Source organism: Bactrocera oleae, chromosome 3 (assembly GCF_042242935.1).
Source record: "Bactrocera oleae isolate idBacOlea1 chromosome 3, idBacOlea1, whole genome shotgun sequence".
NCBI lineage: Eukaryota > Metazoa > Arthropoda > Insecta > Diptera > Tephritidae > Bactrocera > Bactrocera oleae.
The window spans coordinates 35,013,111-35,025,318 of NC_091537.1; the positions used below are offsets into that span (position 1 = coordinate 35,013,111).

Below are 12,208 nucleotides of genomic sequence, written 5' to 3' on the forward strand. Positions count from 1 at the left end.
ATTTTCCATACCTTTTAGCATGAAGGAGGTAAGACTAATAGGCCTGAAGGATTTGGCAAGTGAGTAGTCCTTCCTTTCTACCTTAGGTATGAAGATTCCCCTTGCTATTCTCCACGGTGATAGGATATACGACAACGCAAGGCTATCTCTCATCAGCCCAACAGTGCCCACTTGATTGAGTCTGCATTGAATAAGTTCTTTCCAGCTGTCCAATCTGAGCGATCTGGCTTATGTGCGACCATTGGTGGAATTCGGTTGTCCCGAATAGTCTACGGAAAGTGAGCAAACAAGAGGGCCATTGCCATCTGCGTTGATCGGATAGGTCCCATCAAATATTTTTATGGTCAATGCTGTGTCAGTCTTACCTCTGGCCAGAGCCTTGTGCAGTCTGGCTGCCTCTGGGGTTGAGGAGACGTTTAAACAGAATTTCCTGAAACTATTGGTTTTTGCAGACCTAATTTTATTATTATAAGTGGTTAGGTCCTGCTTATATTCTTCCCAGTTGACAGTTCTTTTGACTTTGTTGAAAGGGGAGGGTGGGGTGGACCGAGGTCTCTCACATGAGAGATTCCAGATTACCTTGCTTGTTTTTCTATTGATTCCCATGACATCCACTCTATAGACCCACGGCTCCTGGATTAATAGGATACCCAGGTTATCCGAGAGGAACCTACTCGCGATAACAGCCTAGGCTTCCGTCGCGTGGTGTACACAAGATTCGTTCCAAGAGGGACTCTTCGCCATCGCTGTCCTCATTCTTGTCCTGCTGGTCCTGCCCCTTCAGCCCTTCTAGGAGCTCCTGTGTGGAGGGTAGCTCACCTTCACTCTCCGCAGCACTCTTGTTTAGGGCTCCCCCTGCGACAGCTGGGGTACCCTGCACGACAGTAGCAGTAGCAGCCTGCTCGAGTATGCCGGTGCCGGACTGAGTGGGCGCCTCATCCACCAGCATTGCCTCCTCCGCCGTCTCTTTCGCCGGTGTGGTTTTAGACCTCGAAGGTCTCATTACCACACTGCTGAACCTAAAGTTCAGCCTAAACCCTTATTTTCGGATGAATTTATGAAACTCATCATCAATAATGATGTTGAGCCTCCATCCGGCGTCCTCGATGCTGCTATCAACAACCCTCCAAGCCGAGGTACTGAGCCCCTCATTTTGATTTCGTATGAGACCAAGCGCAAACTCGTAGGGTTTTCTTGCGCTTCTGGGAAGAAACACTGTCATGCCATGCATAGGCGGTATATATTCATAACTCTTCGCGCATAGCACCGGGCCTCTCTATCCGCCTAGCTTCGGAGCGATCTCCGCAGGTGGCCGTCTTTTTGTCCTTCCAGTCGACAAGCAGCATTACTGATCTGAAGTATGCACCATGGAATGAGCCGGTTATAAACATCATACATGATGCTGCCTGGCAACGCAGTCATTTCTCCCGACCCCAAGACCTCCGCCGGGTAATTGCGAGACAGCACCGCCATCCGCTGCTTTCGAATATTTACGCTGGCGCCTAACAACTGGGTTGGGATTTGGAGCGGAACGTTGTCCTCCGATCACCGGTAGGGTTCTTAAGATGTTATCTGCTCGCACTTACGTTTCGCGGTTTGTCCTGTTACCGTCAGTGGTGCCGCCCTTTCGATTCCTCGATTCCCAGACGGGGTTGCAAGAACTCGGCTTTATCTCTGATTCCCGCGTCCAGCGATGGACGCGGCGTTTGCTCCTACGTATCTCTTTGCGGCCGGAGATGAGTTGTTGCCCCTGCTCCTGCTTGAAGAAGATCAATACTTCCTCCAGTGATTTTCCGTTCTGCAAGTGCCTGAGGTTCCATTTCAGAGTGTGCCACTCTCTCGCTCATGCCTCTCCTGGGTGGATCGTCTGAGTCACCCGGGCATCTCGCTGTTGGTTCTGGGGGCATTCTCCCCCTCATTTCGATTCCTCTTCCTCTTGTGTACACCTTCTGACCTGTCCCGTTTGGTGTCGTTTACCTCCGAGCAGCTGAGCCTGCTTGATGCGGTTATTACATATTGGCGGTGACAAACACAAAACTTTTATGTCCCTCATCTCGTTTTCTAGGCTGGTGTTAACTTCTTTAACCGTCCTTCTCTTCTTGGTGTTAATTCCATCCCGTTTCCGGATACTCAGTTTCTGGTACATCCTTTGACTTACAGCTGACTCAAGATTCCATTCTTCATCAAAACTTAACTCGATTTTAACACCGAATCTCGTTACCCACTCGTTGATGAATGCGTCCGCCACTGGTTTAGCTTCTTGATTAGAAATTTTGTATACTTCTGGCCATTCGTTGAAAGGGTCCTTTACTACCAAAACATGATGTTTTCCTAATTTATTGGTGGGAAATGGACCATATTCTTCCACGCCAATTTACGCACCCGAATTGTACTGTTTTATCTGGCCATGACTCCTGGACCTTGACCCTTCAGCTAAAAAGAACTTATTGCATATTTGGCAATCCTTTTCATAGCTGATTGACGACAACCAGTCCAATTAAACTTTACTTCAATTTTTCTAAGGTTTTCGTGATTCTCAAGTGCCGTTCTCTTGGACCTTTGTACTGCACATTAAGAATTTCAGGAATTCTAAACTTTGGAACAACTATAAGTACTCGGGAGGTTTGTACATTTTCGCTTCTCCATACTCGATGCAAGCAACCACACACTACTTTAAACTGTTTCGCTCTGCCCAATATGCTATTGCAACTGGCCTTCCTGTAGTTATTTCTCCACTCGTTGTACGTTTGATCCATTGTACTACATGCTTTGCACCTTGCAATTCCAGACCTTCTTGCAAAGAGTCATCCGTTTCAGCTTTAATTTTATCCTGCTCTTCCACTTGTGAGAACACCTGTGCTGGTATAACCGCTTCGTGCTCTCCAAATTGTGAGCACCCTTTTACTGGTTCAAATGGTTCATGATCTTCCTACTGTGGGAACATTTGCGTTGATATACGCACGTGCAGCTACACGCTTCCTGCTCTTCCTACTGTAGGAACACTTGTGCTGACATACGTGCATCTTTCACCGTGAATCTCTCTTCCAACAGCTTTGATAACATCTGTGATATAAGTGCATTTTGGGCTGCAAACTGCTATTTAAACTGTGTCGATATTTGCGTTGACGTCTCCGTTGATATCTCGATGACATCTGGGACATTGCAGGAAAAATCATATCTATGTCCATAGTGTTTGATGAGCGCGTCTCTTCCTTTTCTTTTATCTTTGCTGTCTCTTCCTCTAATTCCAACTGAAAGACATATTCCTCAACAGTAATATTTTCCGCCTGCATGGCCAACAGTGATTGTAATTAAATTTTTACTCCATTTGTCGCCAAACCACGTTGCTCCAGCTGCTTTTTCAGTTGTGGAATCTTCAGATTGCTAAACTTGGCCATTTTCAAATATTTATCTCCTTGGGAATTTATTTGACAAAAATTTTCGATATATATATCTACCTTACCCTTGAGTTCGATCACTGGATTGTTAAATAAAGGCTCATTTTAATAACTATACACTTATCTCTTGTGTACGATCACTTGATTGTTAAATAAAGGCCCAATTTAATGCTATACACTTATCTTTACTTCTAATTCCAACAACTTCACACTTATTGCTCGTTATTCTAGCTTACAACTCCTTGTTTACGTCTCAATTGATCTTAACACGACATCACTCTAACTAGAACTGTGTGTCCTTAATAAAATCTCGCTTTTAGAACATTCTGGCAACTACGAATTCGCTGTCTAGTTGCTTCTGGCTATTTATCGTCGGTTTAATTTTGTTCTTCATCCATGTTCGTTACAATATGTATATATTATATATTGTATATATATGTACATGCACATGCATCGAGTTGTACAATTAAAAACAAAAGTACGTGAGGCACTCGTCGAATGCCGCGATAAAGCTATTGTATAACATTTTTTTATCAAGTTATGCAATTATAATTATTTATTTATTTTTTATGCATTTTTTTTCTTTGATATTAATTCGAGTTTTTTCTTTCATAATAATTTAAGTTACAGTTTTTTTTATATAATTTTTTTAGTGAATAAATGAGAAGTTAATATTGTTGAAAATATTTTTATTATCTTACAATGCATGTAGATCTATATATCTGGAAAATACCGCGTCAATGGTGGTCCCATATTTTGTTGTGGATTCTTGTGGCCTATTATTCATTTTCAAATTAAGTTTTCCCGAAAAAAAAGTTGTCAATCGCACTGATATTTTATCAGCGAATTTGATGTTGAAATCGCCAGCCAAGATAAGTGGAAATTTATTACAATTGATAATCCAATTGAAATACCTAATTATTGTTGAAGTCAAACGAGATACTGTTCCGAAAGGTTGGGTAGTTATTTACCAAAATATTGTAATAATAATAATACTAATATTATGACTCCGAATATCGAAATTTATTTTATATTAATTAATATTTTATTAAATTCTATATTTTTATTTGCCTTTAAAATATTGTATCTTAAATGTTCTTATTTGCAAATCACCCTGATTCTTCCGCTCTTTAATTTATTTATTCCGCTTGAGATATGCGAAAATACGCCTATAACTATGCAATCATTTTGCGCAAACTTTCTGTTACGGAATTTCTTTATTCGGTCGATGCGCTCAAAGCTTGCGATAAAAGCTATGCAATAGTTTAAAAATGCCATGTCGTACCACAATATATACAAGTATACACATATACATATACATTTAGTTACTTAAGATAGAATTAAAATTGTATATAAAGTCAAGATATACAATAATAAACATAGAATGAAATAATTTTTTACTCAATGAAGATCTTTATTATCGTCGATCCGATTTTGTCTATCATCCGTGTTCGTCACAGTATAATCCAACAAGTAACAAAAGAATAACCCGTATCCTATGAGTGTAATACAGCTGAGATCACCTGATCGATATCTGCCTTTTTTTAAAAAGAGATTTAAATAAAGAAATGCAGTTTGATAATTTTTTTGTGAACAGGTATTTGTAATGGAAAACATTAATGAAAACTTACAAAAATATTTTTAAACAAAAGTTTATTATTATACATATTTATGGTTTTTCCTCACCACCTCTGAGGATGCAATATAGGCGCGTTATCGATCTGTTTTGAGTATGTGGTTCCCCAGGAAGCCTATATATATAATATTTTAGCGAACACGATTACCAGAACAAATCAGAATCGACGATAAACTGCCAGAAGCAACTAGACAGAATTTTCTAGTAGCGAACTTGTGTTAAAAATTTACTATATAAGGGCTGCCGGATTGTGTAGCAGACACAGTTCTAATTAGAGTGTTGCCGTATAAAAAGCAATTAAGCTATAAGCAATAAGTTGTAAACTCGAATATCGAGCAATAAGTGTTAAGTTGTTGGCATTAGAAATAAAGATAAGTGTATAGCCATTAAATTGGGACTTTAATTTAACAATACAGTGATCGAACTCAACAGTGAGTTACAGGTAGACGATTTATCGAGAAATCCGTTACAATTGGTGTCAGAAGTGGGATTGTCAAATAAATTCCCAAGGAGATAATTATTTGAAAATGGCCAAATTTAACAATCTGAAGATTCCACAACTAAAAAAGGAGCTGGAGCAACGTGGTTTGGCGACAAATGGATTAAAAACTGAATTACAATCAGCCATGGAGGCGGAAAACATTAATGTTGAGGAATATGTCTTTCACATGGAATTAGAGGAAAAGACAACAAAGATAGAAGAAAAGGAAGAGGCTCAATGCTCGTCAAAGAATGCTGGACATAAACGCAAATATCAACGCAAATGTCGCATTTAGAATCGCGGTTGTCAACGCAGTTGGAAGAGCAGTTCGCAACGCAAGATGCACGTATATCGGCACAGGTGTCCTCACAGTTGGAAGAACAGTTCGCTGCGCAAGATGCAAGTATATCAGCACAGGTGTCCTCACAGTTGGAAGAGTAGGATTCACGGATATCGCAGGTGGTCTCACAAATAGCAGAAGTGTCTTCACAGATTTCGGAAGAGCGGGATAGAATTAAAACTGAAGTGGATGAATTAAAAGATCATCCTTTGATGGCACTATTCCGTTCCATGTTTTTAAGCTTCAATTCGAAAAGACGGTATCTTCAAATAGTTGGAACGCTGAAGATAAATTAGCTGCATTGTTCGGTGCATTAAAAGGATCTGCAGCGGAGATATTACAGACCATTCCCAACTGTGAGGCGAGTAGTTATTAAACGTTGATAGGTGCATTAGAAAGACGGTATGGTAGTGAGCACAGGAAGCAGATATTTAAAATGGAGTGTTAAAATCGCCGCCAGAAAGCCAATGAGTCGTTGCAGGAGTTTGCTACAGAAATTGAGAGGTTAGCTCACTTAGCTTATGCACATAAATACCTGGAATATATCGAGGACACGAAAATTCAGACTTTCGTCAATGGAATACGAGATAACACTACACGCTTCCCTGCATTAACATGTCCAAAATTGACGTTTCCAGAAACCGTTTCGTATGTTCTGACACAGGAAACTGCATCTCTGCTTTGCAATCAAACATTTAAAGCTCACAAAGCAGAAATAGAGGAACACACTTGGGTGAACCAATTACTTAAAAAATTTACAACATGCAGAAAGCACTGGAAACATATACGGAAGCGCATAAGAAAAATAATGGTGTGCTTAAATGCTTCAACTGCGGAAAAGTGGCCATATTGCACGCAACTGTAACCAGCCCAATAATCCAGTTGGACGTAAACGCAAAGTTAGTAGTCGCGGAAATGCTGATGCCATGTCCCGCCGTCCCTGTAATCTGGAATGCAGGCATTGCTCAAAAACTGAGGCCAAAGAAGACAGACATAGAAGTCCGATTAATGACTATAACATCGGACTGGGATCCGGAGAAGCTACGGAAATGTCAGCAAGACGATCCAGATTTGAAAAGTGTAATACATGGATTGGAGATGAATAAACTTCCAACGAGAGAAGAAATAGCTGCAGAAAGCCCAGTCGCAAAGGCTTATTGGGCACAATGGAATAGTTTGAAGTTAGTGTCTGGCTGCTTGCATCGCGTATGGGAAAGCGAAGATGGGCGAAGCTCACGAGCTCTGATGATTGTTCCAAAAGTAAGAATTCCTGAAGTTCTCAACGAGCTGCACAACGGTCCAAGTGGATAACACATGGGTATCAATAAAACCTTGGAGAAATTAAAACAAAGTTTTAATTGGGTTGGTTGTCGTCAATCAGTTACGGAGTGGATCGCCAATTGTGTCGAGTGCATTGCTGTCAGATGTAGCAGTAGAATTCAGGTGCGCCGTTTGAGCGAGTAGCCATGGATGTAGCTGGTCCATTTCGTATCAGTAAATTAGGAAACAGATATGTTTTGGTAGCCATGGACTATTTTAGCAAATGGCCAGAGATATACGCAATTCCTAACCAAGAGGCATAAACAGTAGCGGATGTATTCATCAACAATTGGGTATCGAGATATGGTGTTCCAATAGAATTACATTCTGACCAAGGGAGAAATTCTGAATCAGCTTTAATACAGGAGATATGCCAGAAGCTGGGTATTCGGAAAACCCGTACAACTGCACTCCATCCGCAGTTTGATGGCATGGTAGAACAATTCAATCGAACTTTGGAAGAACATTTGAGGAAAGTTGTGGACAAGTATCAAAAAGATTGGGATACCCATATATCCTTGTTCCTGATGGCTTATCGGTCTGCTGAACATGAAATAACGGGGCAGACTCCAGCAAGGGTAATTTTTGGTAATGATCTTCGACTACCAATTGATTTAAAATTTGGAATTAACGCCAACGGAGGAAGGAATACTTAGCAATTCAATAGCATCCTAGAAGACGAGATGAGGGATATACATGCTATGGTGAGACAGCGCACCAAAATTATGGGCGATAGGATGAATGAAAAATACGACAAGGCAATAAACTCAGACGGTTTTATTGAAGGCGATTGGGTATTGCTATATCTCCCAAATTACAGTGTAATTGATGTAGTATATCGCATACACACCACTGGAAGACTAAGGAATAAAATGAAGGTGGTTCATCTGGAACGGCTTGCAACGTTTGGTACCGCAAATATGTCTAATCGGGACGATCAGACTTAGGCAGTGTGGCGAACACGAATACCAGAACAAATCCGAATCGACGAAAACCTGCCAGAAGCAACTAGACAGCGAATTCGTAGTTGCCAGAATGTTCTAGTAGCGAACTTGTGTTAAAAATTTACTATATAAGGGCTGCCAGACTGTCCACCAGTCACAGTTCTAATTAGAGTGTTGCCGTGTAAAAATCAATTAAGCTATAAGCAATAAGTTGTACTCAAGAGTGAGATACAGGTAGCCGATTTGCCGAGAAATCCGTTACAATATATAGAGTTCTAAATGAATCTACTTTTCGTAACAAATATAGGAAAAATTATATATATATATACTCAGGTTCACTTCATGGATAGTATTGTAATTACATTAACAATATAAGTCGAAATAATCACTTAAAACAAAAATCAAAATGAATGTATAAAACCAGGTACACTTCAGTTGTATTCATTAACATGACAAAACAATCTTCTTGTATTACAATAATTTCAACAAAAACCAAAATATATATAAACAAGTAAGAAAGGGCTAAGTTTGGATGTAACCGAACATTTTATACTCTCGAAAATTTAAATAGTATACTCCTTTGAGATTAGTATACTACTTAGGAGCTTGAACAGTTTTGGTTCGATTTAGACAATTTTTGGCCACAAGGTGTCATACTTCAAACGCATTATTCACGCAAAGTTTTATCCCGATACAATCATTTTTGCTTGATATGCATAGTGGAAAGTGACAGAATCAGATGGAATTGAAAATGGTGTTATATGGGAAGTAGGCGTGGTTGTAGTCCGATTTCGCCCATTTTCGCACTATGACATAGAAATATGAAAAGAACGTTATGCACCGAATTTGGTTGAAATCGGTTTAAAAGATCTCAAGATATGGGTTTTCACCTAAAAGTGGGCTGTCCAAAGCCCACTGTCTAATTTTGAACGCGCTTCCTATAAAGTCATCTCATACCATCCCAGAGATAAAATTTAATGGCTCTGGCGTGTTTAGTGCTTGATTTATCGCGCTTTTAGTAGTTTTTAACAGTACCGTTATATGAGGAGTGGGCGGAGTTGCCACCAGATTTCAACTATTTTCACACCGTCGATAGAAGTGCTAAAAACATTTGCTACCAGTGAATTTTGTTATTATAGCATTAGCGGTTTAGGAGATATGCACATTAAACCTATTAGAGGCGGGACCACGCCTACTTTAAAAAAAAAAGTTTAACTGCAGATGCCCCTCCTTAATGTGATCCTGTGTACCAAATAACAGTCTTGTATCTTATTGCGGAGCTTAGTTACGGCAATTTATTTGTTTTTGATTAATGACGTTTTGTGGGCGTGGCAGTGGTCCGATTACGCCCGTCTGCAATACCAACCGTCTCACGGTATCAAGAAACACGTGTACCAAGTTTCATTAAGATATCTCAATTTTTACTCAAGTTAGAGCTAGCACGGACGGACAGACGGACAGACGGACAGTCACCCGGATTTCAACTCGTCTCTTCATCCTGATCAGTTATATAAACATAACCCTATATCTAACTCGATTAGTTTAAGGTGATACAAACAACCGTTAGGTGAACAAAACTATTATACTCTGTAGCAACAGGTTGCGAGAGTATAAAAATAGGGTAGAAGTCATGAACAACAATATTATTAAACCAAAAAATGTACTAATTAGTAAGTAATATATACAAAAGATTCTAAATCAGTCACAGCGATATTCTTATTAAATGTAAATTTAATCTTTAGGAATTTTAATAATCGAAAAATATTTGAACATGTAATCAAAACATTCTTAAAGTTATAAATTTTAAAACATAAAACGGCAACAAACTGTAGTAAATTTGAGGCGTTTGGATGCTTTAGTAGTAGAATATTAGTAGGTAATCCTTTATTAGTATAATATTTGAGGAACCCGTACCAAGTGGGACATTTTTGCGAGTGGATTAGTGAATATCTTAGGATTGGTTACTTGTAAATTTATACAATGGTCGTTGTTCAAACAAACTGTCTCCAAACTTTTTGTAAAGTAGCAACGCTGCAGCTGTGCTTGTGACATTTTTGCTTCAATTGTTGGCGCCAATAGATTTATTCAATAATTTCGCCGGAGTTAAGCAATGGATAAATATATTACAAGGAAAGTAGGTAACGAAAGGTGATAAATCAACCAATAGTCTAGGAACTGAATGCAATAGTTTGCATCACAATGGTGCAATATATTCTGATAAATGCATAGAATTGAAGAGCAACGACGAGGGGGGAATTAAGCATACGAAGGGATTCTCTAAAGTTTGAACATTTGATTTAAGTAATTAATATTCACCTACTTTTATGTGGGTTTTGTAAGATCTCAAGAAAAAATTAGGCCAAATGCATTTAATGCGGCAAAGAATACAAAACGAGTGGGAATACGAGTAACTTGCGTGATCATTTGATAAGATTTCATCGCGATTGCGACAACAATGAAGAGTCCTTGGACATTGATTATCCTAGTACTTCTGGCAGTCGTCAATCTAGCATAAGATCAGTTGCGTCATATTTCAGTAGAGCCATTGAATACGAAAAGAATTCAAAAAGTAAAAAAAAAACATCGAAGACGCTTTGTCGCGTTTAGTGACTAAGGGTTATCAACCTATAAACATAGTGTGTGGTGAAGAGTTCAAAAATTGTATCCACGATTTGTGTTGCCGTGTGCCAAAAGTTTAGTGTTGATATGCTGAAAAAACAATTCGACAGTACGTTAGTAAGTTCAAATTAAAATCCTTTCTATCGAATCTTGATCGTGTTAGTATTACATGAGACGCCTGCTCCTCCACTTCAAATGAGTCTTACGTTATCATCACTCGCCAATTTCTTGTAAATTTTGAACTAAAATCGTGTGTCCTGTCAACGAAAAAACTGAAAGATCCAACAAATTATAACGCAACAAATATACTTAGCTTATTTTATACAGAGGGTATTGAATGATTGGGAAATTATCCAAAAAGTTCGTGGTATAGTGACATAATGCCAGTGACAGATTAATGCTTGTACTCTACTGAAAAAACGCATATTGGTTGCTATGAGCATACACTAAACCTGGCGGTTCAAGATAGTTTGTTACGGAGGGAAGATCTTGCACATTTGCGGAAATAATGTTGAGACATTGTATCTTTTTTTAAATATAGTACAATAGCATACTGAATTTTTCATGAGTGTGTTCAAGTGCAGGAAATAGAAAACCTCTACAATTTGTTGCAGGAAGTTCAAACGAGGAGAAATAGCACATATTTTATGTTGAAATGGATTATAGCAAAATAAAATAATATGAATATTATTTAATCGTTTCACTTGTACACTAACCTTTTTGCACTTTAACGAAAAATGATACGGCGTATAAAAAGGGAACACGGGCGGAAACTTGCGGACGTCTGATCGGGGCGATTCGCTGATGAGAAAGAAGCTTTTTGGTCTATTGTTACTCCCTTTTGAGTGTTGGGTAGTGTAGAGTTGTGGTAGGATGTGATGTGTATGTGTGGGTGGTCTGTGTGGTGTGATATCTGCGTGGTGTGATGTCTGCAGGGGTGGTGTGTGTTTGTGTGTGTTAATGGGTGGAGTCTTCTTGTGGATCGTGTTGATGTGGTGTGTTGGCGCTCAGTGGCGCGTATGGAGGGGGGAGGCGTAACTCATCTAGCCATCCCGGCCCCCCTAGGCGAATTTTAGCCTAGCAACCGCTGGAGTTGCTGCAGCGTGGCAACAACGCTGCTGAGGCCAGTGGAGCGGCGGTATGTTGGCCTGGGCTGCCGACGCCGCGTTGATGCCTCCTGTCGTCTCGGTCTGGATGGAGGTGGAACTGCCTGTCTTCGGTGGTGCTCCGGATGGCTGCTCTGCTGCGATCTGCGGCTTGGGGCGAGTTTTCGCCCGACGGCCCGCTTTGGGGTGCGGTGCAGCATAGTATGGTGCTGTCTATGGCACAGCTGGCAGAGCGTAACCGACGTACACTCCAGAGTCGTGTGGATCGTAGACAAACAGTTGAGGCAGTGCCCGTGGGCAACCTGCTGACGTTGTGGTGGCTGCATGCTTCGGAAAATGCTGCAGTGTTGCAGCCGGTGTGTGC

General features: G+C 40.1%; 2 long non-coding RNA genes across 2 annotated transcripts; both read right to left on the reverse strand.

Moving 5' to 3' along the window:
* Window positions 1-4,596: 4,596 nt before the first annotated feature.
* On the reverse strand, window positions 4,597-5,284 carry LOC118681794 (uncharacterized). The gene is made up of 2 exons (XR_004977536.2): window positions 5,030-5,284; window positions 4,597-4,936 (listed from the first exon to the last, which is right to left on the reverse strand). It is a non-coding gene; the product is annotated as an uncharacterized lncRNA (long non-coding RNA).
* Window positions 5,285-10,500: 5,216 nt separating this feature from the next.
* Window positions 10,501-11,381, reverse strand: LOC118681795 (uncharacterized). The gene is made up of 2 exons (XR_004977538.2): window positions 10,908-11,381; window positions 10,501-10,828 (listed from the first exon to the last, which is right to left on the reverse strand). It is a non-coding gene; the product is annotated as an uncharacterized lncRNA (long non-coding RNA).
* Window positions 11,382-12,208: the final 827 nt, after the last annotated feature.